Below are 27,024 nucleotides of genomic sequence, written 5' to 3'. Positions count from 1 at the left end.
GCTACTGTGGCAGCATCAGGGATGAGACAGAAGTAACAGCTTCTCCATAGGCAGCAGAAGTGAAATCTGTAGGGGAAGCATCAGACACAGTTGTACAATTTTAGCTAAATTTATCCTGGCTACTATGTGCTAACAGGCTATTTCATGCTGACACTTTATAATGGAAGCATTATGTTGTTATAACCTAAAGAAGGGCTTTCTCTTCATCAATATTTTAAAAACTACCCTACCTGTTCAGCAAAGTCTGGGCCTGAAAGAGTTTTAGAAACATGCACTGACTTCCTTAGGACTGTGCTCACTGAATTACCTGGGGCTATTGCCTAGTATTGCTGCATTCTATTGTGTTGCAGAGACTTTTAAAAAGAAATTGCTTAGGCATTGAGCCAAGTCCTGTCCAAACATTGGTAAATGTCTTTGTATTTGGCATTATGATGATGAATACCATGCGGACACAACAGCCACCCTGGCACACTGAGGGGTCATGGAAATAACAGTGATAGCATGATTTTGTGAGCAGAATGTTGGCCAGTCTCTGTTTCCAAGGGGAGAACAAATGAAGAGAGGCTTGAAAAGTAATGTCAGAAAGAATTCTGACATTACCAAGAGAATGTGATGACCCTCCTGGGAAACTAGTTGTAATGAGGATTGGAGGAGAACCACAAATCTCAACTTCTCTACAGGTTTGGACTAGAGAGAGGCCTAAAGTGCAAAATTGGGATTGGATCCAAAATTTCCCAAAGGTTGTGAGTTTTCAGATATGGGGTTTTAGTTTGGTCCTATTTGTTGTTTAGATTTGCCACTAGACCAATATGTTTCTTCTGAAGAAGGGAAATACCAGCCCTTCAATGACTCAGTGCATATGTTTGAATGACTGTGGTTTTGACTGGATATTTGCAATCCAAATTCATCGTGGCTAGCCAACTGCATTTAATGACATAGCTCTTTAAATTCTGCTTATTACAACATCTGTGCCACATTGCTTTCTGCTGGGTATGTTTAGGGCTTTTTCTGAGCCTGAAGCATGTTGTAGAGATGGAGATGGAAAGTGGCATGGGGAAAAATGTTCTTGTGATGGTCTCAATACTTAATTTTGTATGATGCCTACCATAGATTCTAAGGTGATAGTCATCTTGGATATACATAGAATATGAGGGTTGGAAGGGATGTTAGCAGGTCATCTAGTCCAACCCCCTGCTCAAATCTCCAAATGGCCCCATCAAGGATTGAACTCACAACCCTGCTTGGGTTAGTAGGCCAATGCTCAAACCACTGAGCTATCTCTCTCCCCATAGATGATAAACTCCCCAAGTGTTGTTGACAGGAGGAAACATGTATTTTCAAGAAATAATAATTCATCAAAGCAGCATGAATGAGGGTACCCTATGTTACCTCTGTAAAGCCAGTGTAGACAATGCTTTCTCAAATATAACCATCCTAGAGTGTGGGGAGGATGAAACTATGGCTGCACCCTCCCCCTTCCCAGAAACACCTGCTCTGTCTACTGCTATCATTGCCAGCAATGCTAGCTGCCTTTGCTGAACTTCCACAACAGAAGCCAGGTTGTCTGGCTCCTGAGCAAGTACATAAGGTAAGGGGGAGAAAGGATAAGCTTCCTGTGCCCATCCACCATCCAGTGCACCTGCACTATGGGAGACATAATCTAGCACATTATTTGTAACCTGCAAAATGACATTTCTAAATATAATCTTTTCCTCATCACAATCTACATGCTGCCTTTCTGTGACTTACAGATGGAAGTCTGTGTTGGTCCCATGCTGCAGCATTTAATAACTAGGGATAGTTTCCCACAGCTTGACAGCCATGTTGTTATCAGTCACCATCTTGGACACAGTTTTGTGAATCTTCAGTCTTTTATTGCATTCCACCACACAGGAAAAGCTTCAGAACAATGACACTGAGCCTTGTTATTTCTAAGTGAAGGATCACACTTGACCCTTGGTGTGGTCAGTAAGGAATACATATAAAGTAATTTTAAAAGGCACTGTTAGGTCAAGTTTGTCCCAGAAATTGGGAAACATGAACTATTTTGAAACCTAAGGCAACCAGGAATGTTTCCATGGATCTACTCCAAAGCAAAACCCACAAAGAGAACATTTTGAAAAGCCCAAACAAGCTGGCCTCTACAGAATCTTCAAACCAAACACTACAGCACAAGGTCAAGTCAGGATCACACATGTTCCTCTGCACAGAAATAAAAGTGGAAGTGACTAGTCTGGTTCTCTTACCCAAGCTGAGAAGAATGCAGAAGGCAAACAACCAGTGTAATTGTGGAATGGAAATTAGATTTTAATTTTTTTTCAGTTAATATCCCAATCCTGTTGCCACTGAAGTTAATGGGAGTTTTGCTATTGATTTAAACTGGTATCAGGGTTGGGTTGCTAAAGACATTATTTGCAAAACAATGCATTTTTAAAGATTTTATTTATCTATATCTATATATATAATCTGATTGCATCTCTTTATTAATCTTATTCTAGAGCTGACAGTGTACTCATTGCTATATAGGACATAAAAGAAATAAAGTCCCTGTCCCTGAAGTCTTGTAAGTTAAGTCTCTCTGATCCTGCAATGTGTTCCTTCATTGAAACACACAGCGTATTGCAGGACTGGGGTTTAAAACAGAGATGCAGAGAAGACAAGCTGTGCTGAAAAACCGCAGAGCTTGGAGTAATTCTTTTTAAAAACACCACATCTTTTTGGTCTGGCAGTCTCACATAATGGGCCCTTTCTGGAAGGCTTCTGGTATTTCCTGGGTTTGGCCAGGTTGAAAGTAGCGTAAAGAACAGATATATATTTTTTTATTTCTTTTTTAAACACAGTGGTTTGGTGCTTCTGGTTTTGGCCAAAATTAGGAAGTGCAGCTATGCATGAAAATAATCAACATTAAAAACCAAACCTTCTAAAAATATTCAGGGTCACTTTAACTTTTGGAAAAGTGCTGGTCAGTTTAATTTGTATTTAAATAACATTTACTTCTTCCTAATCCCACACACAGGCTGTAATTCTGAATTTAGTTACACCTGTGCAACCCCATTAAACTCAGTGGGGCTATACAGCTGTAACTAAGGCCTGGTCTACACCGGGGGGCGGGGTGTTGATGTAAGATACACAACTTCAGCTACGGGAATAGCGTAGCTGAAGTCGATGCATCTTATTTTGACTTACCTCCCATCCTCATGGCATGGGATTGACGGCCGTGGCTCCCCTGTCAACTCCGCTACCGCCGCTTGCCCTGGTGGAGTTCCGGAGTCGACGGGAGCGCGTTCGGGGATCGATATATCGCGTCTAGATGGGACGCGATATATCGATCGATCGTTACTGGCCGATCCGGCGGATAGTCTGGACGTACCCTAAGTGCAGAATCAGAGCCTTTGTGTATGTGATTAGGGAGGAGTGAATTTATTTGAATTTGAACCTCTTGAGGTTCCCCCATTACTAATGATGTGCTAAATACTGTTCTTACTTGCCTCTGTACAGTCCTAGGGGCCTGCAGAGGTGTAACTAAGCACAACATTTGGCCCATCTTTAGTAACTGGGGAAGTGCGAGAGATCTGGAGTTTGGGTTTGCGTAAGTACCCCAAGGTTTGGATACTTAGTGACATTTTCTGAGCCTCTTGAGTTAGCCACATTGGAGTGGAAATCTTTTCAGGACAGCCTTCCAGTGTCTTTCATTAAAACACCAAGGCAGGGGCAGATTTGAGGCCCCTGGAAAAATCTACCATTGTGGCAGCCATGGGGCTGGAGGAGCTCTTGCTCCCTGCTGTGGCCACAGGGTGCCACAGGGGGAAGGGGCGGAGTGGGGGAGGGCTGTAAGTGGAATGGGGCAGGGCTGCAGGTGGAAGGGTGGAACAGGACAGGATCAAAGGTGGAAGGAGTGGGGTGGGGCCACAGTTCTGGCACTGCCCCCCCCACTTGCTCCAGCCCAGGTCCCCAAGACACCTTAATCCGCCTCTGCAACAAGGGCCTGATTCCTCCCGCATTTACACAGGTGCATCTCCCTTTGAAATCATCCTCTCTTGTGTTTGTTTCTGGACCTTTACTTCCAATGCTGATATAGGCACACAAGTATTTTGAAGATCATCATAACCTTTTAAAATTGTCTAGGGTTCTGCGTGAGTTATGGATGAAGGTTTAAGGGAAGTTCCTTATTTTATCTGTAGTATTAAATCATTCCATGAGTTCATGAAAACTAGGGTATGCCTATAGTACAAGCTAGAACTGTGTAGTGTAGATGTAGCCTAAGTGGGTAGCTGAAGTACAGTGGTCACCATTAAAATAGTTACCAACAATACCACCTGACAATAACTGAGATTATTTCCTATTCTAAATACAAGGAAATATTGCATTACCCTAGGGTGGCAAATACTGGCTTTCTGGGATGTCCATTTTTATTTAAAGAGAAAATTCTTTGAGCAAGGAGTGAGAAGCACATCCCTCGGCTGCACCACTTCCCGCCACCCCCATTGGCCTGGGACGGTGAACCGCGGCCAGTGGGAGCCGCGATCGGCTGAACCTGCCGACGTGGCAGGTAAACAAACTGGCCTGGCCCACCAGGGTGCTTACCCTGGCGAGCTGCATGCCAGAGGTTGCCGACCCCTGCGCAGAGGGACGGGTGTTGAGTGCAGTGGGTACTGGGAGTCCGCAGGGCTGGACAGTAACGGGGCAGGAATAGAATACGGCGGGTACAGACTGGAGCCAGGCGTTGATAAGAGTGTGGTGACGGTGTCTGGGGGGCATATGGGAAAGTTTTGCGGCTTCAGAGGAGGGCGGGCACGGAGTTGCTCGGTTTGTAGTGCTAGTAGCACCTGGAGCGTGTTCACTTGGCGCTCCATAACTTTTAAGAGCCGCTTCGTTCTGGCGTGTCGTGTTCTCCTTTTGGTCCCTCTTCTCACTGTCCCACCACTCCAATTCTTGTTTTTTCAGCCACGGAGTGCATCATGACCTCACGCAGAAAGGCCTCTTTAGTTCTTTGTGGCAGCTTTCTAATTCTGCGCAGCTGTTCAGCCGGCAATAACAAAGAGAGAGGCTGGGCTCCCAAGGTCATATCTGTGAAGCCAAAATGCAACATTTTACAGAAGCAGTATTGTTTGCAACACAGAGACCACTGATTCTGTGATTTAAAACAGTGTGTTTCTGACCAGGTAGCCTAATGATACTTCTCTGACAAATGGAAAATCAGCGTCTTACCTCCTGGGTTGGGAGAGCTCTAGAAATGCTAGAGAGGTAATGTGCTCCCATTGAGAGCCTTGTATGAAACACACTATCTAAGTGAAAAGTAAAAAAATATTTTTATTTTTTGTCACTCTATAGAAATTTTCATTTAGTAAGAAAAATATGGTTTAATTTTCTGAGTCACTTCTTTGGGAGAAAATAAGATTTGGAAATGTCTGAGGGTGAAAATTAAGATACACAATTTTTAAGGCCTCAAGGCACCAATCACATATTTTTCTTAGGGTTTCTGCACAATAGTCACTACTGCACTTGTCATATGGTGTTAAAAATGCTTGTGGTGGAACAGATTAACCTCTTCTTGACGGGTGGGTGGGTGAGTGGTAAACAACTTCTGTGGTCAGTCAGCCCCAATCCACCACACCTGTGTGGCTTATCAGGCCTGACTGTGGACCATTAAAGGAGAGTAATTTAGCTCAGTTGAGGTGGTATTCTGAAACAAGCAGACCTAGACCAGTGTAGTGGGTTATTTGCTGAGGAAGAGCTTAAGAGCATTGCCAGCCCCAGTCCTCTGAGAAAAGAAGATGGGCTGGTTTGTTTGTAATCCCTAGGGCTAGCTCTTGGTTTTTAGCTACAGAGGGGTGTGGGAGCCAAGAATTTCTGCAGAACCTGAAAGACTTTCTCCTCCTTTGTGTGAGGGAGGGGTCCTAGCCCCTTGTAACTATTTTCCTTTTGGTTTGGACTGTTTTATTACATCTTATACCCCCTCTTGCCTTGAAGAGGGGAGACTTGTTAAAAGGTACAGCTGGCTACACCATACCCCAAGACTGCCTTGCCCAGGAAATGATGTACAAGGTAAGTGAGGTGTCTACCTTTGCCCCAAGGAGGTGACCTTGAGATATGGCCTCATTCAACATAGCATTGTCAATCTCATTCCTGTTTTCTGAGATTTTTATCCTTTCTACTGTTGAACAGCTAACTTAGAGCAGGAAATGAGGTGGAGACAATTAAGTAATGCTGAAATGCATAATACAGCAGTTCTCAAACTGTGGGTGGGGACCCCAAGTGGGTTGCCATCAGGGCCGGCTCCAGAGCCCAGCGGGGCAAGCCCCTGCCTGGGGCGGCCCTTTCCCGGGGGGGCGGCAGGCTGGGCCGGCGGACCTGCCGCAGTCATGCCTGCGGGAGGTCCACCGGAGCCCCGGGAGCAGCGGACCTGCCGCAGGCATGACTGCGGAGGGGACGCTCGGCCGGCGGCTCCAGTGGACCTCCCGCAGGCATGACTGCGGCAGCTCCACTGGGAGCCGCTGGACCTGCGAACCGCCCGCAGCTGCGGGAGGTCCAGCCGAGCCGCGCGACCAGCGGTCCCTCTGCAGTCATGCCCGCGGGAGGTCCGCTGCTCCCGCGGCTCGGGGGCGCCTCCCGGGCATGACTGCTTGGGGCGGCCAAAAACCTAGAGCCGCCCCTGGTTGCCATGCTATTTTAATGGAGTCACCAGGGCTGGTATTAGACTTGTTGAAGCCCTGAGCTGCGGGGCTCAGGTTTCGCCTTCAGCCCTGGGCAGCAGGGCTCAGGTCAAAGGCCCCCTGCCCAGGGCTGAAGCCCTTGAGCTTTGCCCCTCTCTCCTCCCTCTGGGGCAGCACGGCTCTGGCGGGCTCAGGGTTCAGTCCACCCTCCTGGGGTGGTGTAGTAATTTTTGTTGTCAGAAAGGGGTCATGGTGCAATGAAGTTTGAGAACCGTTGCTTAGTGTAATGAACACACGTTTTTCTGAATAGTATCCCAGAATTCCATTGATCACTTCCCAGTTGGTCTTATTTGGAGGAGGGTTTTTCCAGCAGCCACGTATGAAGATTCCCTGGTTTTGTCAAGTGACTTTACTAAACCAGGGAATTTTCATACGTGGCTGCTGGGGGGAAAAAAAAAACCTCCAAATAAGACCAATCATCACATTTTTATCTCTAATGTGGATGGTAAAGCAAATCTGTATTAAATATGTAGATGTATTAGAAGATCCATTGTCAAAAGTAGAACAATAAATTCATAATATCAAACTGTATATGTTCACTATCAGTTTCCATTGTCAGATTTAGGTGGCACCGTTATGACTCAGTTCTGGGATTTTCTGTGGCTTTTGTGCCAGCAATTATTTGCTTCATCACCTTATTCAGTGAGCTGTGCCTGCACACAGGAAATACCTACTGACATATTAACATAAACATGATACTTTTGGCAGGGCTCCTTTCTGAATGTTAGGATTGTTACGTTTGGGTTATCAGTATTTCAAAGTCAAATGGAATTCACACCTGGTTCCTGGTGCTTATGGGGCATAGACTGTTAATAGCCAGTGGTTAGTGCACACTCTAACTTTTGTCCACAACGTTCATATTTGTAGTCTGGCCTTATCCAGGCTTCTATTTTTTCTGTGTATCGGTTTAAGTGTAGACATAGCCTGAGGCTGGGCCTGAAGACTAGGAGGAGGATTGTATCAACACCGGCAGAGAAGGCTGTGGGAGGGGTTACAGCAGAAAGCTGTTGAGTTCTGCCTTGACTGTGTCAATGTGGTTGTGGTGCCAGTGTGAATCAGAGACAAATGAGGCCTGATGGAAGGAGAGGGGCCATAGTAGATGTGAATTTGACTTGTCAGTAGAGAAATAACTGAACCCCTGGAGTCTGAGTAAGATCGATCATGGAGAGAGTGTATAAATTATGGATGTAAATAAACATGAGTAACCACCTACCCTGTTTGTAAAGGTGACCTAATTAAACTTGAATTATATATATGATACCCTTAGTAAGGGGCCTTAGTGATAGGGCACTTAATGTTTTGATTATTAAGAACTTTATTTGTACATTTAAATTAATTACTTTTACATATAAATGTTGGGCTGTCTCAGCTGAGCTATCCACCACGTCATAGTATTTGTGACCTTCAATGTTGTTCTAAATGTAGTACATTCAATGTATTTGTTTCCTCACCGCCAGGGGTGGCTCTAAGGCTTTTGCCTCCCCAAGCACGACAGTCAGGTGACTTTTGGCAGCATGCCTGTGGGCGGTCCACTGGTCATGCAGATTCGGCAGCATGCCTGTGGGAGGTCTGCCGGTGCCGTGCCTTCAGCATCTCTGCGGCCGAATTGCCACCGAAACCGCGGGACCAGTGGACCGCCCGCAGGCGCACCGCCGAGGGCAGCCTGACTGCCGCCCTCACAGCAACTGGCAGGCTGCCTGCCACGGCTTGCCGCCCCAGGCACGCACTGGTGCCTGGAGCCACCCTTGTCCACCGCCTTCCATGGTTGCTACACACCTTTTGGATATCAGTTCTATGCTGCTTTCATATGTGAAATTCATGGAGCAGCTAAAAGGTCCAGATATTGGGAGCATCATAGAAACTGTTCCAGATCTTGTTTGTTTCCAACAAATATTTCCCAGTAGGGTTTTTTTATGGTTGCCTTGACGGAAGGATGTCTTGTGGATGAAAAGATGCCTTGACTAGAGCTCCCTGAATCTTTGTTCATACAGGCCATTTCTCAAAAGGCTAGATCATCAGCCAGTGTAAATTGACATAACTCAGTTGATTTAAATGGAGTTATGATGACTTAAGCATGGCAAGGCTCTGACTCTTCAAGTTTTTAAATAAAAAGGCATCTGCTGTTTTTCCCCTCCTGTGTTTCCATGCACTCTGGGGGTCTATATTCCCATCCCTGTGCTGGAGATTTATGCATGTATTAGCATTAATGGGGGTTATATGTGCTAATCTCTTACAAATTGGTGGGACAATAGGCCTTGGTTTTTAAACTGGTTGCTGCAATCTGACACCAAAAATCCTTTTAAACAGCCTATCTAAAACACCCAGTGCTCTTTTCTTTCATTATGATTGCCTTGTCTCCATGCCTGATAAAAGTGTTGACAAAACATTGCTTTTCTAAACTTCACTTTAGATTCAGCCATTAGGACTTTGGTTTTAGACTGATCCTTCTGTGGCCTAGGGCACTGGAGTTCTCTAGTCCTTTTGTTGTGCCTTTTAATTCCTGTCTTTAATCAAGAAGGCTGCTAGCCAGATCTGTGCCTGAAACTAGCTAATTTTGCAAAAAGTGCTACTTGATGGTCGCTTGTAGAACTAACTTCCTGCAGATCACAAAACTTGACTGGCTGAAATAGTGTCACTTAGGGTATGGCTACACTTGCGAGTTGCAGCGCTGGTGGAGGTTTTCCAGCGCTGCAATTAGTAAGTGTCCACACCTGCAGGGCACATCCAGCACTGCAACTCCCTGGCTGCAGCACTGGCCGTACACCTGGCTCAGCATGGGGAATAAAGATTGCAGCGCTGGTGCTGCAGCGCTGGTCATCAAGTGTGGCCACACACCAGCGCTGTTATTGGCCTCCAGGGTATTAGCAGATATCCCAGAATGCTTTTATAAATTATTCTCTTTGTTTTGTTATGCAGCCTCTCTTTGTTTTGTTGTGAACTCCGAGCTCCGTAGCTCTGTTGATCCCGGAGCTGCTTATCTACAAACACAGCTCCTGTTTGCTGTGATCAATCTGTGAACAATCAAATGAGATAATGAGGCAGGCAGGGAGTGAGTGTTTGCTTGACAGAAACGGGGCAGAGGGGAGAGAGGGAGTCCATTGGCTGCAGGCTGTTTGCAGTTAAGAGTTAAGGGTAAGGGATCGGGAACATGTTCTGATTTTTCAAGGTAGGAAGGTAACACACAGTGTTGGCTCCAAAAATCCCCTCTCTCTCGCCCGCTCCCTGTCACACTACGCCCCGCCCCACCCCCCTCTTTTGAAAAGCACGTTGCTGCCACTTGAATGCTGGGATAGCTGCCCATAATGCATCACTCCCAACAGCGCTGCAAATGTGGCCCCACACCAGCGCTGGTAGCTGTGAGTGTGGCCACACACCAGCGCTGGCCCTGCACAGCTGGATGACCAGCGCTGCAACTACCAGCGCTGCAGATTTGTACGTGTAGCCATACCCTAAGGTTCTACCTTTTTGGTTGTTGTTTCATCTGCTGTACTGGTTTCAGGATTTAAAGTAAGCTATTTATAGCTGGTGTGGCGTACCAGAAAGACACAGGAGGAGCAGAATGTGGGACTGCTGGGCAGCCCCAGGCCGGCAGCTCCTCAGGCGCAGCTGTACCGCCCCAACCCTTCCACGCAGCTGTGTGCCTGCATCTCCTCTGCAGGGTCTCTACAGAAGCCCCCCCTGCCCCCCCTCGGAGGACAGGGCTGGGGGAGGGGCTGCTATGCCCAGCAGTCCCATGTTCTGCTCCTCTTGTTGCAGTTCCTAGGAGAGCCCAGTGGTTCAGGGCTCTCCTGGGAACCACAGTGTGAAAGGAGCAGAACCCCACCCTGGCAGCTCCTCCGGCGCAGCAGTACCATCCCCAGCCTTGCCCCCCTCCCCAGCCCTGTCCTATGGGGAGGCTGCTATACAGACCCTGGTCAGTACTCAGGAGATGCAGCTGCATGGAAGGGCTGGGGGCAGGGCTGGCACAGTCATGTGGGAGGAGCTGCTGGCATGGGGCTTGGTTACCAGCATATCTGAAAAAAATATTCTCTGCTGTCAGAGGGAGCTGGTTTGAAGCTCTTCTGCTGGCAATTCCTAAAACAGGTATGACTGAGCCAGCTGTTCCAGAGAGCAAGCCCTCCTCTTTTCTTAGCAGCCTGCACAGCAGCTGTGCCCACCCACTGGGAGCACTCCTCCCAAATAATGTGGGATGAACCATAGGGAGGGGAGCGGGAGAGTGTGGGGGCCCCAGGCTGGGGGTGGCGTGGGGTCATGGGTGGTGGGGTCGTGTCACATGCTCCCCCTTTAGCTGGTGCAGCTTACTGGTAAGAAATGAATTCTACTTGCACCACTGCTTTGCTCCCACTGAAGTCAATGGCAAGTCTTTGGTCCCGCTCCCACCTCATGTCAATCCCCCAGCCAGAGCCCAAGTTGCGGCTGTTGGAGCAAGATATGCCCTGTTTTCCAACGGAGAGAAGTTCAATTCACCTTCTGTGCCATTTCATTATGGAAAAAATGATGTCTAGTGAGGGTTAACCTTCAGGAATAATGGGGCTACATAAGGCCAGTTTGGAACATGTACCAAAAGCATCAAATCTATTTTTCAATTTCTTCTCTTGAACTGTAGAAGTTCATTTTTTTTCTGCCCAACTGTAAATACTTCAAGCCAAGAACACTATGAACTGAGAGATTATTTTAGAACATAGCACTTATGTCTAAAAAATGGATTTGAGATGTTTTACCTTGACTGCTTTAAAACTAGCTCTCCTGAACACAGAAAAATGAGTGCATAATATTTTTTTTCAGCTATCCTTGTGAAGATAACTCTTCTAGCATTCTCCAAGGGTAAAAATGTCTCAATACATGCATTATACTGTAGCTGCATTAATATGAGCATTGTTTAATATAGGAATTGTAAATTACTAAAAGCACTATATTGTTAGTGAAAAGGGGTAAAATTTCATAGGTGCAGTGTTAAATTCTCCAGTGTCACCACAAGTAGGATTTGTTGCATATTTTTTTCAAATTCCTATGCAGTTGGACATTGGAAAGTGCTCATAGTACTACAATATTTCCCTTCATTACTTCAGTAAAAGCAAACACTATTATGCTATTCCAGTATTAGTATAACTAAATTGACAATACAACTAGTTATTGTATATGGCTAGCTTATGAAGCAAGAGGACCTGTGCTTCAATTCCAGTTGACGTGTTTATCAGTATTGACTGATTACTCACATTAAATACTGTATGCAATGTTACTGTTAGGTATTAACCATATTCTGGGCTAAACAAAATCCCAGGACAAAGGAAAAATGTAATTGCTCAGGATATAGTGACCAAGCAGAACTGGATTAATACGTCAAATAGTCTTAACATTTGTCTAAATTAAAAAAAAAAAAAAGTCGTTACCTTGGTGTGGATAGGAGCATGGGAATTGTCATACTGGGTCAGTCCAGCATTTCATCTCAGATAGTGGTCACTCATCTGCATGAGAGGAAGATACACAAAACCCTGCAACTAGCCTGTAGGGAAAGTGTCTTCCTAACACATGCTAATTAGAGGTTGGCTTATGCCTGAGGCATGAGGGTTTACATCCCTTCCAAAACTCATGTTTTTAATTAAAGTTCTTACTATTATAACTCTTTAGTTTCTTTACCCTGAGCGATGTAGTTAAGCCAACTTCATTTTCTAGTGTAGACCAGGCCTAAAAGTCTCACTGTTCTTGTGACAGGTTTCAGAATGGTAGCCATGTTAGTCTGTATCAGCAAAAACAAAGAGGAGTCCTTGTGGCAACTTAGAGACTAACAAATTTATTTGGGCATAAGCTTTCATGGGCTAAAACCCCCTTCATCAGGTGCATGGAGTGGAAAATACAGAGGCAGGTATAAATACACAGCACATGAAAAGATAGGAGTTGCCTTACACCAAGTGTGGGGTCAGTGCTAATAAGCCAATTCAATTAAGGTGGAAGTGTGCTATTCTCAACAGTTGACAAGAAGGGGTGAATACAAAGGGAGGAAAAGTTTCAGAGTAGCAGCCGTGTTAGTCTGTATCCGCAAAAAGAACAGGAGTACTTGTGGCACCTTAGAGATGAACAAATTTATTTCAGCATGAGCTTTCGTGAGCTACAGCTCACTTCTTCTATGCATCCGAAGAAGTGAGCTGTAGCTCATGAAAGCTCATGCTGAAATAAATTTGTTCATCTCTAAGGTGCCACAAGTACTCCTGTTCTTTTTAAGGGAGGAAAAATCAATTTTGTAGTGCTAATGAGGCCAATGTGATCAAGTGGCCCATTTCAAACAGTTGACAAGAAGGTGTGAGTATCAGCAGGGGGAAATTAGTTTTTGTAGTGACCATCCACTCCTAGTCTTTGTTCAGGCCTAATTTGATGGTGTCCAGTTTACAAATTAATTCCAGTTCTGCAGTTTCTCACTGGAGTCTGTTTTTGAAGTGTGAGTGGTGTTGAGTGTCCAGGGAGATTGAAGTGTTCTCCTACTGTTTTTTTTAATATTCTAATTCTTGATGTCTGATTTGTGTTCATTTATTCTTTTGTATAGAGACTGTCTGGTTTGGCCAATGTACTGTTCTTGTGCTAGCTCTTCGGGAAGGTGTTTGGCATTAAAATAAGCTTCCCTTGTCCTATCCTTGACATCTTTAGGCAGTTACAGTTGCAAACTCAAAATGTAAGTCACCTCCAAAATAGTGGTTTCCATGTCAATTGAAGGTCAGTTTGATACACACATTATTGCTAATCTGTCGCAATATTTGGGGGAAGAACTTTGAATCTGTATACGAGTATTCACACCAGAAACCCGATTCTAGGAGTTACATTGTCAGTGAACTGAAACAACTTGTGATTTATTATTCAATCTAAACTAACCAATGGCAATTTTGAATATCAAATATTTGCAACAAACTGCTTGTGAATGCAGACTAAGAATTATTTGCTGAAGATAAATTAGAATAAGTCCTAAACTGCTCAAGGTCAATTCAAAAAAATAGAAGCTAAATTTGTCAACCCATTAGCGCTATTATTAAGTTTGGTGGTTTTGTTTAGATGGAGATATGCTTTCATCCTCTTACTTGTGAGGTATATGAGTTCTGAGGACAGAAGGTAATCTATCATGTATATCCACAACAAACATGGTTCCTGCTTCTGAGTGCCACTCAATATTTTCCCCCTAGCTTTTCAATATCCTCTCTGTCGCTTAGAGGCAGGAGACAGCCTTATCCTTCCTCATTTCAAGTAATCATTAAAAAAAATGAAATACTATGTAATATGTGGGACCGGGTGGAGTGTTGGATGGAGGTACAGAAGTTAAGGTGACATTTGTTTTGGCACGTGGACCCTGATTCAACAAAGCAACTTTTATGCATATTTTTTAAAGTTATGCACATGTGCATTGCTGACCACAGATTGGTAGTTACGAGGGCCATAGCACTGCAGAGTATGCATAAGGATATTCATAATATGGTCATTGGGGAAACCATGCAGTCATCATGAAAATCAGAACCCCAGAGCCAATCTGAGAGGAATTGTACAGCAATCTGAAACACCTGGCATTGGCCACTGTTGGAAGGCAGGATACTGGGCTAGATGGACCTTTGGTCTGACCCAGTATGGCCGTTCGTATGAGAATCAAATGCACTATTATGACTCAGAGTACAAAATCCTTGTGCTCTTACTGTCAAAACAATCAACTTTAATAATATTTGCACTTAAGTGCATACTTGCATTTATCTAAAGGTTCCATACTGCCTTCTTCAGTGTTGGTGTGGAGGTTTGGCTGGGAGGGAGACAGTGTAGGGAAATTCTGTTCTTCTGTGCAAGCATGAGAGTGCTAAGGGAGAGAGCAGGCCCTATGCCAGCCTGGATGCCACAGGTAGGATGCCCCAAAATGGGTACCTAAAACTAGGCTTCTGAATCCATATTTAAACATCCCACACAGCCTGATTTTTTTCAACAGAGATGAACTCCAGCAGCTCCCATTGACTTCAACAGGAACTGATACTTGCTCAAATCTTTTTTGAGCAAGCCTAACTTCAGGTAGCTATTTTTGATCATCTTGGCCTTACATTCCCAGGAATGTTTGGCTTTGAGTCATGCCTAGTCCCCCAAATGGCTAGCACATGAACTGCAGTCAGTAGCATGTGCTGTCTGGGGAAACATGCTGTTCCTGTTAAGAACACCCAGTAGGGATACCTGACCAGGTATTCCCAGATTCCCTCTCAGGACTTGCCAAGGGAGAAATGAATGCATCTGCCAGTAACGCTGCTTCCTCTTGTCAGATCAGTGTAGGATTTGCCTTGAGGTTTATTAAAATAACCAAAACTCTCCATAGAATATATTAACAATAATGTGTTTGGTATTATTCTGCTGATGGTGACAGTGTTAAATTATGCAACAGATGGACCACGGGGTAGTGCAGAAAGGTCAGAAAAGCAGAGCTGCTTCTGAGGAAACATTGCTCTGCTTGAAACAGGGAAACAAAGACTATATATATCTATTGTCTACTATTGCTGAATCCAGGAATCTAGCCTAAACCCTCCAAGAAGCACAGGCCTGTTCAAATGTCCCATCTTGGAAAGGGGGAAAACTTGTGGAGTAGATTAATAGATTTATAGACTCTAGGACTGGAAGGGACCTCGAGAGGTCATCGATTCCAGTCCCCTGCCCTCATGGCAGGACCAAATACTGTCTAGACCATCCCTGATAGACATTTATCTAACCTACTCTTAAATATCTTCAGAGATGGAGATTCCACAACCTCCCTAGGCAGTTTATTCCAATGTTTAACCACCCTGACAGTTAGGAACTTTTTCCTAATATCCAACCTAAACCTCCCTTGCTGCAGTTTAAGCCCATTGCTTCTTGTTCTATCCTTGGAGGCTAAGATGAACAAGTTTTCTCCCACCTCCTTATGACACCCTTTTAGATACCTGAAAACTGCTACCATGTCCCCTCTCAGTCTTCTCTTTTCCAAACTAAACAAACCCAATTCTTTCAGCCTTTCTTCATAGGTCATATTCTCTAGACCTTTAATCATTCTTGTTGCTCTTCTGTGGACCCTCTCCAATTTCTCCACATCTTTCTTGAAATGCGGTGCCCAGAACTGGACACAATACTCCAGCTGAGGCCTGACCAGTGCATAATAGAGCGGAAGAATGACTTCTCGTGTCTTGCTCACAACACACCTGTTAATGCATCCCAGAATTACGTTGTGGGTTTTTTTTGTTTTTGTTTTTTTTGCAACAGCATCACACTGTTGACTCATATTTAGCTTGTAGATTCTAAAGCCCCTGAGTACCATGGCAGTATCATGGCTGTTCTTGTTTTAAATTTAGTATTAGGAAGAGAATATCTGTTTCTACTGTTTTGATCCAAACCTACAATTAGTGAGAACTGCCATAAAAAGGCCTACTGAGAGGAAGCAAACTAAAAGCCTTCATATCTCCTGGTCTACTGAAAAGTTCCTCAATTCTCTCCAGTGATCCAGGGTGTGTGACATCCCATCTAAGAACACCCTTTGGAGGAGGAGGATAATGGTGGAGTCTACCTGTTTTCTGACCAAATTGCTCAGGCTACTTTTATTTTATAAATGTCTCCAAACCCTAAATAATTCAGGAGACATGGTGGCTTTTTAAAAAGGCAAAATTATTTACTTCTACAAATTAAACCTGAGCAAATTAAGCCACTCAGGAAGCCAACTCCTGAGCATTAAAACTACCTATTGACTTATATTTTCATTTCCCAGCCAAGTGTGTTCAATGGTGTAATTCTGTTTTAACAGGTGTTCTACTGCCTTATTCATTTATTGCTCACTTCAGTGCAAATTACCAGGGGCAAATGGTCTAGAAAGTCTGTTGCCTCACATATCATTAACCTCTGTCCACTTCCCTCCCCATATCTGCCTGTAAAAGCATCTATTCTGATGTATTGCTGTCATGTGAGGAGATTTTTTTTTTCTGAGATGCAGACATATTTTAAATGACACTCCCCAAGTGTGTGCACTGAAGTGTGTCCAAAAAGCAAAGGCAAATCACTGCAGCACCATGGCACTGCATAATTTGGAAGCTCATTAAGAAGTGCTAGCAAAGCCTGAAGCAAGCAATTATCTGCAATTGTATTCTTTGGTATTGGTATCAGAAATTACTTCTCCTGATGAGACTAAGAACTTCTGAATAGGACAGATTCCAGGAAACAGTCCTCTTCCCTTCATTTGTTCTCAACCCCTAAGAAAAGAAATCCTTAACCACAAACATAAATCTGGCACATTTTTTCCTTTACATACCCTCTAAGATCACGTTCTAATCATATGGCTACGGATCAGCTAATGTCTCTCACTATAAATCTATCTTTGAAGGCAAAGCATTTGGAGTGAAATAACAAGATGAATGATTTGCATACAGAAGGTTAATGTGGGTTACTGCATTTCACAGTTTTAAAATACAGTAACTTTAACTCAGGGAAAGTACAAATGAAAACAGAGCAGACTTGTCACTAAAATCGTGTGTGTGTGTCTGCCCAAATGTACTGTCTCTGTTAAATTTGCTGAAGATTTAATGTTATACACAAGGGGAATTGTAACATAAATGAAAACAGCTCTGTATAGAGGGTAGGACAGTAGAAGTTTCATTACTATATTGGCTCAGGAAGAGGCTCATTGTTCACTGTATATCAGTGCTCAAGAAGACAATTTTTTTTTCTGATTCATGTAGGTATGTTGAAGGAAACATTCCACCATGGTAACTTTAGCAGTAGCCTCATTGTCAGTAGTGAAGCCAAGTTAATGTGAACATCCAATAGGCAAATGTCCCTTTACCTCATAACTTTCCCCTTCCCCATCCACTAAACCCCACACTTTTGGCTTGGTGTTAGTGATGAGCATGCTCCCAGAGTCCTGAGATGTAGGCAGGTCTGTCTTTGGTCTCCTGGGAAGTGCTGCATGGTCCTGTCCTGAGGCTCCACCCCCTAATTCAGCTATAGTGCTCTCAGCTTTATTTAGTGGCTGTGTCAGAGGGGCCTAAACAGTTCACTCAGTTCTGTTCCTGTCCTCTCTGGTTTATGTGAAGATATATATTGTCTGTCTGTCTCTGTCTCACATATTGTACCTCATCAAGGACCAAACAGTCTAGGGTAACAAGTAGCATGTAAGACCCATGATTTCAATATATCAATGCTTTGCAGCAGGAAAATGTTCCACTGCAGCTCTCCTGTCAATTGTTGCAGCTTCATAGGCGGGCCCGCCAACGGTGGGGGGGTGGTGGTGGGGGGGGAGGGAAGGGGACAATTGCCTAGGGGGCCGGGTGATTTAAAAGAGCCTGGGGCCCCCCAGCCACCACCAGCAGTGCAGCGGGGCTAAGGCAGGCTGCACCACTCCTGGAAGCGGCCGGCACATGCCTGTAGCCCCTGGGGATGGGGGTCTCTGCACACTGCCCTCGCCTCAAGTGCTGACTCCACAGCTCCCATTAGCCGAGAACTGTGGCCAATGGGAGCTGTGGGGGTGGTGCCTGTAGGCAGTGGTGCACAGAGACCTCCATGGCCCCGCCTATGAGCTGCTGTCAGAGGGGTGTTCTGGTAGCTTTCAGGAGCTGCCTGAGGTACGCGTCGACACCCTGACTCCAGCCCTCTGCCTGAGCCCGCAGCCCCTCCCGCACCCAAACTCCCTCCCAAAGCCTGCACCCAACCCCCTGGCCCAGCCTGGTGAAAGTGAGTGAGGGTGGGGGAGAGCGACAGAGACAGGGGGATGAAGTGAGCAGGCGGCGGGGCCTCAGAGAAGGGGCGGGACAGGGTCATGGTCTCAGGGAGAGGGTCTTTGGGTTTGTGCAGTTAGACAGTTGGCAACCCTACTGGGTGGGCATGTACAAGGCCTGGCCATGCCAGAAGAGTGTCCAGCAGCATAGCTGGCAGCTCGCTGGGCACCAGCCAGCACAGTTGTGGTACTGCCCAAATGTCAGGCGGACCACGTCCACGTGGCTTGTGCGTGCGTGGGGGCCCATTGGCTGTTCTGCCCTGGAGCCTGCTTATAGGGGATGATTGCTTAAGATCTCCACCACAAATACTCATCATGAATGGCATGCTCCTTTCAACTGCAGACTGGAGTAAGACTACACTTGTGTTCAATCCTCCACCCTTTCTCAGTAGTCTCAGATACTGGTTCTGAAAGAAACCTTCCTAGTTGCTCTCCAGCACTGCACAGGAGATTGATGTTTCTATTCAAGATATACCAAACACATCCATGGAATCTGTTGTGGAAAATAATTATCCCCTATCCAGTGCTAATTGAGAGAGTCCATCAGCATTTGAGTGCTTTGCTCTGCTTCAGTGTTCAATTTCATATTTGTACTTGCTAAGGCACAAATGCTAGCCTTCCAAATATGCACAGTAACCTTCATTAGAGTACCTTTTCTGGGGCTGAATATAGATGTCAGAGGCTGATGGTCTGTTAAGGTAAAAAATTGTCTATACAAATAGCAATGAAATATATTAACCTCTCATACCAAGTCAAGGGAATCTTTCTCTATTTGTACATAGTTCCTTTTGGCTGGTGTTCACAAATGAGATGCAAATACAACTTTGACACACTGCTCCTTTGCTATGGGGTGAGACATCACTAGCCAATGTAATACAGTGCTGAATCATAAAGCATGAGAAATGCTGAGTCACAATGCACAAACACTTCATCTGAAATTGTAAGCACCTTGGCTTCCTTGTTTATTTCAGGCTTTTGCTCATGTCTCTGGAGCAGCTGATGTAGAGAGGATGTAGGACAGTAGCAAGGTCTAGAAAAAATGATTTTTGTAACAGTTTAAAAATTAGTCTGTAGGATAAGGCATTCTTTACAGGATCTATCTTATTCCTCACAGCAGTATCCAAATTTGCAGTGCTGGCTTAACCTATGTCTAGCCCCAGAAAGATCTTAAGATTGGTTTTTTTTCTTTAAAATCAAAACTAACCAAAATTGTTGCTAACGCCTATTGTCTTCACTGATTGGGGAAATGTTAATATGCATTACTTATCTAGGAATCCCATCCTTGTCTGTGGACTTAAGCTTCATAGGGAGAAGCTACAGTATGAGACATAAACACCAAGAACCAGTCTTAAGCTAACTTGATCAACACAATAAAAGAAGAGCAGTACACAAGAATGTACTATTTCTGAGAAGTTTCTAGGTACATACTGCTAACTTTATATATTGTTAAATGGGCAGCATAAAACACTTCTGCAGGAATATAGGCCCAAGGCACACAATGTTCTGTAAGCCCCTTCCCCACCCTCCAGTGTGGAATAGAATATTTTTATGACTTCAGATGGAAGGTTGTATGGTGATGTAGAATTATGTAGGTATACACTCAATACAAAAGTGAAAGTACAAATTTACAAGCTCTATGTAAATTGTAATATATGTTAGTGCCAAGGTATGTTGGAAATAGTTTTTATAATGTCTTTGTAATTTGTTAAACTTGGAAATATAGATTCACAAACTAAAGGGGGATATTAAGGTTTGGTGGACTACTAGTGAATGATGAAGGATTACATAGCTCTGGGGAATTGGATGAATTCCTTATTTTTTCATTTCCAGTCTTCTATATATTTGGCTTTTTTGAAGCATTGTTTTGGGAATGTTAGCTGGATCTGTTAAAACATACTTTCAGCCTTAGCTCATATTAATGAAGTTTTTATCTGAATTTCCCTGTTTGTTTTAAATGATCATCACAAGATTGAAATATGTTAACATGTAAAGTCTGCAGGAAGGAAGCCCTGTGCTGAGAGATTTTTGAGGCCCTATCAAACCAGGGCTTACCTCCTGCAGGTGTTTTAAGCAGGGCCAGCTCCAGGCACCAGCTGACCAAGCATGTGCTTGGGGTGGGACCTTGGGGCAGGGCAGCGCTTGAGTTGTTTTTTGTTATTGGGGCAGCGCTGGAGGGTTTTTTTTGTTTTTGTTTTGTTTCGGCGGCGCGGCGCTCGGAGGTGGGGCAGGGGTTTGGCGTGGTGCGGCGCTCGGAGGTGGGGCAGGGGCTTGGTGTGGTGTGGTGCTCGGAGGAGTGGGGGTTTTGGTGGCGCCGGGGGGGTTCGGCGGTGCGGCACTCTTCTTTTTTGCTTGGGGCGGCAAAAAAATTATAGCTGGCTCTGTTTTTAAGTACTTGGCTCCCAATTTAGCAAAGTGACTCATCCAAGCTATCACAAGGAGCTTGTTGCTGAGGTGAGAATTGAACCCTGATCACCTGAGAGCTAGTCCCATGCCTTAACCACAAGATCATCTTTCCTCATTTGGAGCCCACTAACTTTCAGAAAAGTGTTTTTTACAAAGCCTTCACTGAGATGTGGCATGTGAAATATCAGGGGGAACCTGTTTTTAGGGGAAGGTGTTTGTCTGATTTGAAAATCAAGCTTGTAGTGGAAAGCTAGCTTCAACACTATTGAGTAGCTACCCCTGCACCATTATCCCTGTGTACTTGCTCCATCTATTTCTCATGGTCTGAAGCATGGGATCCTGATTTCTGCTTTTCTGAAGCTCATTATATGGATAATATATGCACATGCAGTCTGTCCCTTACAACAAAGAATGTTGTGAAACTAATTTTATCTGCACTTGTAAAAATCCCAAGGTCATTGTAGCTTATATAAGAAGCTATTGGAGGTGTGTATGCACAGTGCATTTCATTATTTCGGATAGTCATCCCTCCTACAGCAAAGTTTTCTTCACTTGTGTTTAGAAAAGGTAACTTTACAGTTACTTTCGGATTCCCTACACTGCAACATTTGATTAAATGTTGACCAAAACAAATGTTTATATTTGTTTGTTTGCACTACCAGGCTGTACTTTCAATCTGCAAGGTTTTATTTTAAGGGAGCTGTTGTTTTTCTTCGTTATGAAGCTTTACTTTTTTAAAGTAGCCTGGTTGTTTGGTTTCTTTTGGGTCAACTAAAAACCAATTGATGCCTTGGGCCAAATTCATTTCTGGAGTAACTCTATTGAATCAAATGAATTTACATTAGGAATGAATCTGGCACACTTGTATTAAATATTAATTAATGTCCTTAGCCTATTGATTTAAGGAGCACTGCAGCAGTTAAATGCTTATATACAAAACAAATATATTACATTAATAAACTGCCCACAAAGGGTGGCATTGCACAGCCCTTGCTGCTGTCTGCAAAATTGTTTGAAATCAAATTGTCATTAGTCAGACTCTGGAATAAAAAGAACACATTTATTCACATTGTAACTTGCCGCATTCTGTGAAGCTTGCTATGTATATGTGGACAAAGCTTGGCAAGGAGGAAGGGAATCAACAGCAGCAGCTACAACAGTATATTTTAAAAAATCATCTTTCTATTATTTCATCTTTTTCCCCCCACCCATTCTTCTTGACTATATAACATACAAAAGGAAAAGTGATGTCTGTTCCTGCTTCCAATATTTCAAGAGGCTCTACACGCACACAATTTGTAAATAGATTGTAAAATCTTTGTGTTTGGGCCTTGTCTGAGGATATGTTTGTACTGTGCTTGGCATAATGGGATTCCAATCCGTGTGTGTGTGTGCGCGTGTGTGTGTGTGTGTGTTTTAATGGGTGTTTGACACATTGCTGGGGATATCCAAAGCTGTGAGCCACAGTTACATCTCTGCCTTGGCAAGACTGAGTTTGGCTGGTGATTAGACTGTCAGCTCCATCACACTGTTAGGCCTGAGCTAGAGTCCCAGAGTAGATTGTCGGGGTTCGAGTCCCTGACAACACCAGTCTGTGTTCGCGAGCAAACTCTTCAAGGCTTTCTCAGCCCAAACCTTGCTTGGCAGCAGGGTCGGCTCCAGGGTTTTTGCTGCCTAGGGTGACCAGACAGCAAGTGTGAAAAATCGGGACGGGGGTGGGGGTGGGGGGGGGTAATAGGATCCTATATAAGAAAAAGACCAAAAAAATCAGGACTGTCACTATAAAATCGGGACATCTGGTCACCCTATTGCTGCCCCAAGCAGCAAAAATAGAAAAAAAGCCGAGATCACGATCTGCGGCACTACCACCACCGCTTCAGTCTTCGGCGGCAATTCGGTGGCAGGTCCTTTGCTCCGAGAGGGAGTGAGGGACCCGGCGCCGAAGAGATGGATGTGCCGGCCCTCTACGTTGGCTGCCCCAAGCACCTGCTTGCTGGGCTGGTGCCTGGAGCCGGCCCTGCCCACTATTCATCCTTCAAACTGAGTTTGGGGAATCTCTCTCAGCCTGAAATGGATTCTAGCCCCTTACTGGCTTTGTTAGATGAGAATCTCAGTCAAAAGAGGCTTTCTGCACTTGTATTCTTGGCTCCTATGATGATTCTATTCAGCCGATACCATATCCACAGTGCCTGACAGCTCATCTTGCATCACTAATGAAATGTTTCATGATGAGACTGAATGGCATGAGACTTCACCTGTGCAAAGGCCTGGTCCCATGTGCAAAGACTCTTAATGGGCTAGGATAAACTCTGCTTGTCTTGAAGCTCACCTGGGAAGCTAGAAATACTGTATGCCAACATTCCTCTTCAGTGATTTTTTTCCCTAGTGTTTTTGTATATGAAATACATTTGTACTGCTGATAGTGTAGGAGGGTGTGGAAAGGCCTCCAGCTGTGTTCTGTGTGAAGCGACAGGAAGCCTTTCTTTTTCCCTTTGTAGTGGGGCAGCTGCCCCATGCAGGGAGGAAGGGTTAAAGCAGGCCAAAGGGAGCCTGGGCAGAACCCTCCAATTAGAGGAGGGCTCACTAAGTGAGCCAATCAGGGCCAGCAGGGGACATATACAAATGGCTGCTCAACAGAGTAGAGGCAACCTCTCCCTGGCCTGCTAGAGGGAAGGATGGCTGCCTACAAGCACCATGGCTAAAACAGTGCTGGGCAGAGTAATAGAGAAGAAGGAGCTTCTGGCAGGCCTGCCACTGCCAGACTGAGGCCCTGGAGGAAGGGCAGATAAGTGGGGGCAGCCCTAGCACCTTGCCCTGAGGGAAGCAGCCAACACAGACTGCAGTTTGCCCCTGGAGCAAGGGACTAGACTGGTGACTGCAGCAGGCCCCCAAGGTGAGTGGCTAGACTATAAACTGCCAGTTCCCCTGAAATGGGGGCAGAAAGCAGAGTGGGACACAGCCAGAATCTGTGCCCAGAAAAGGATGCCGCAGTTTGAGGAGCAATGTGGGTCACAGAGTGGTGGAGACAGCAAAGTGGGAGTAACGGTGAACAAGATGCCACCGGAGGAGGGCACCTTGCAGAGGGACTTGAGAGAATTCTAGAAAGGCCAGTAGGAGGTGCCACGGTAGTGAGTCTCGCACTGCTACACCCATTCACATTCTTGATTGCAATCTTTCTTTCTGCATTGCCTCTGTCCAGTTTCCTAGCAGAAATAACATTTGTATGTATAGTGAAGCAAAAGCCTAAAGTTCCCTTCACAGAGAATCGAATCAGATGGATTGAGCTACAGGCAGAAGATTTACTCTGTATAAACTATGGGACTGTCACAGCTAGGGTTGCTGCAGAATAGAACTGTTCCACAGATGATGCTATAGAAACCATAGTTAATAGAACTTTGAAACATTTTCTATGGCTGGCTGGCCACCCAAGTCAGTTCTGCACTGTGCTGGAGGTTTAGTCCATTGATGCTTCACTGACTAGAGTTTTTTCTTCCAAAAAAAATAAAAATATATATAGTATTCGTGTAGTGCAATTTTACTAGCTAAAGTTGTATACAAAATATATTTTGTTTCATGTTCTTTTGAAGGAATTGAGTGCAAGACTGTTAAAATTGGATGCAGATAAATTGGGTATTTGCATGTGCTCATGAAAAGTTATGTATGACTTGCTCTGAGTGTACGTATGCATGCACTCAGGCTTGTGCGGTCTAGTGCTTAGGCACAAATGTAAGTGTTCACAATGTATGTGATCCTAACTGAAAACCTAGATTAATTTTTCTCATTTCATGCTATTAGTATTATCCCAAAAGGAGAAGGAAGGTCTGATTCAACCTTCAGTGATGTCAATGAAGAGATGCCCATTGACTTCAATCGGCTTTGAATCAGGCCCTATATATACTGACTGCTGAGCTGTAGCTTGGATAATCTGTTTTTATACCTCTCAATTTGTAGAAATGACAGTGGTTTTTGTCTTGTTTTTTGAGGGTCTGTTTGATCTCTGCATTTGTGTAACTCAGAATGCACTGTTGTTGTAAATACTGTGCGATACTAAGTATGGGGATAAAATTGTTATGCATATCTTTCAGATAGGAGTACGTACAAGTCAATTGCCTTTTTTTATTTTTAAAGGTGAGGTTTGCTTTTTTTAGTTTTGTCTTGGTTGAAATTGTTTGTAGAATGGTAATGTTGCTTTGCTCTCATCTAGTGGCTTTCAGCTCAGCTGAGTCACAAGTTACTTTACAATCAATTGCATCTCACAGCACCCCTACTGTACCACTGGGCATATTGAGTCAGTTTTGTGACACCCAAAATCATGCATTAGTTTAGTGGCCAGACTATGAATAGAGCCTCAGATTCCTGACTCTTAGATAACCACTAGACCAGTGTATACTATATCTAGTTACTTCTATTTAAAAGATTTTGAAAAGAGGAATTTTGAGAAGGAAGGATGGTCCAATGGATAGGATGCCAACCTGGGATTTGGGAGTCCCAGGTGCAAATTTTTAATTCACCACAGACTTCCTGTGTCATCTTGGACAAGTCACTTGGGGTAAAATTTTCAAAAGTGTCAAAAGCCTTTCAAAATCGACTTAATGACTAAGTAAGTGAGGTGTTGCAGTGCTGTGTGGAGCAATGCTTAAATAAGCTGGGCTTTAGGCACTTCAAGAAAATTTACCAGTAATCTCTCTGTGCCTCCCTTTGTAAAATGGGGCTAATACCACTTCCTTACCTCACCCATGTTAGGATAAATACACTAACAAATTATGAGGTGCTCAGATATGATGATCAGGGTGTGACAGAATCATAGAAGTACATTAGAAAATAGAACATGCTCTAATTGTTAGTCAAACAACTGATTCTGTTCTTTGTTTTACATTCACTTGCTCTATACTTAGAGGAAATTTCCATCACAATGACTCATTTACTGATAGAGTAGTATGATTTATTCAAGGTTCATGGGTAATAGTTTGCCCATGTACTGGCACCATCATCTCAAATGAGCATTCGTACCAGTACTAATTTGCTAATTAATTCCTAACAGTACTAACAAGTCAAAACACCCACCAGTTGGTGTCCTAGAGAAAAATGGCTGGTGTATCATCTTCACTTCCAATATACAGAATACACTAGAATTGAACTGTAACAAAGCCTGCTATGCGGGTAGTCTTGCCCCCTTCCTCCTCAAAAAGATGTTAAGATTATCACTTCTGCTGTATTCTGCTAAGTTTCCTCATGCTCTCTGACTCAATTACTGCTCTAGCCCATCTGTTACAGTGGCACATCAGGACCATAGAGTGCAAATTATTAATTTCCATGTTGTGCCATTTCATACTCAGAGCCACTATTGGCATAAACCTATTTGAATTCCTTGTTACTGCCTTTCACAGCATGTAGTTCACAGTGATAAACATTTGAATCATCGACATGTAATGTAAAGGGGTTTTATTTATTTTTAAAAAGTGCTTAAGTCTTTGCTGGATTTGCCAGAGTTCTCTGACCAATTAGCCTAATCACTTAAGAGTTGGCAGATAGCTATGAGATCATCCTTCCTTAAATAAGGCATTTCAATAAGAGTCAGCAGACCTGTGTTCCGTTCCCAGCTTTCCCCCAGATTTGTGTGTGATATCTCGGGCAAGTCACTTACTCAAGTGCTTAAAGTTAGATACCCAGGGACCTTAATCTCACATCTTGCCCTAACAGCTAACTGCTGTCCCCGTGCAAGTGAAGAGCACTTAATCCAAGAAGGCTTCCTCCATTTTTCTTTGTGGCATTAAATTAATATAAAGAAGCAAATGTCAGCTGAATCAGTCTCATGGGGTGAGTGTTGCAAAGTGCAGGACTCCTGCATTTTCACAGCCAAATAACATCTAACAACAAGATGTTCACAGCAGATCCTATAGCTGTTTGATTTCTTAGTGTCCCACTGTGCGTTTGGCAGCTTTCCCGTATGACAGCTAATATAAAATTTACATTTTGGAGAGGTCAGCCTTTCTTAAAAGCATAATGTTCTTTATTAGCAATGGAACTCTCTAGACTGTCTAGGTTCTAGCATACCAAGGAAATGTCGGTGATTAGCTGCTGTGGCAGCAAGCAGCATTTGGGCTCTTGAATATGTTTTTACATCAGTTTTTCTATTAGTCAAACCCAATTTACAGATTTGACAATCTCCTTGAA

General features: G+C 44.1%; 1 long non-coding RNA gene across 1 annotated transcript in view; it reads left to right on the top strand.

Moving 5' to 3' along the window:
* The first annotated feature begins 5,718 nt into the window (after positions 1–5,718).
* The window catches only part of LOC123373195, a 104,071-nt gene continuing 82,765 nt past the window's right edge, over positions 5,719–27,024 (top strand). Inside the window, exon 1 of the long non-coding RNA XR_006580608.1 lies at positions 5,719–6,045. This is a non-coding gene — a long non-coding RNA (uncharacterized LOC123373195). The remainder of the gene's footprint in view (positions 6,046–27,024) is intronic.

This window comes from Mauremys mutica, chromosome 6 (genome assembly GCF_020497125.1).
Source record: "Mauremys mutica isolate MM-2020 ecotype Southern chromosome 6, ASM2049712v1, whole genome shotgun sequence".
Classification (NCBI taxonomy): Eukaryota; Metazoa; Chordata; order Testudines; family Geoemydidae; genus Mauremys; species Mauremys mutica.
This window is presented reverse-complemented; position numbering and strand designations above follow the sequence as displayed.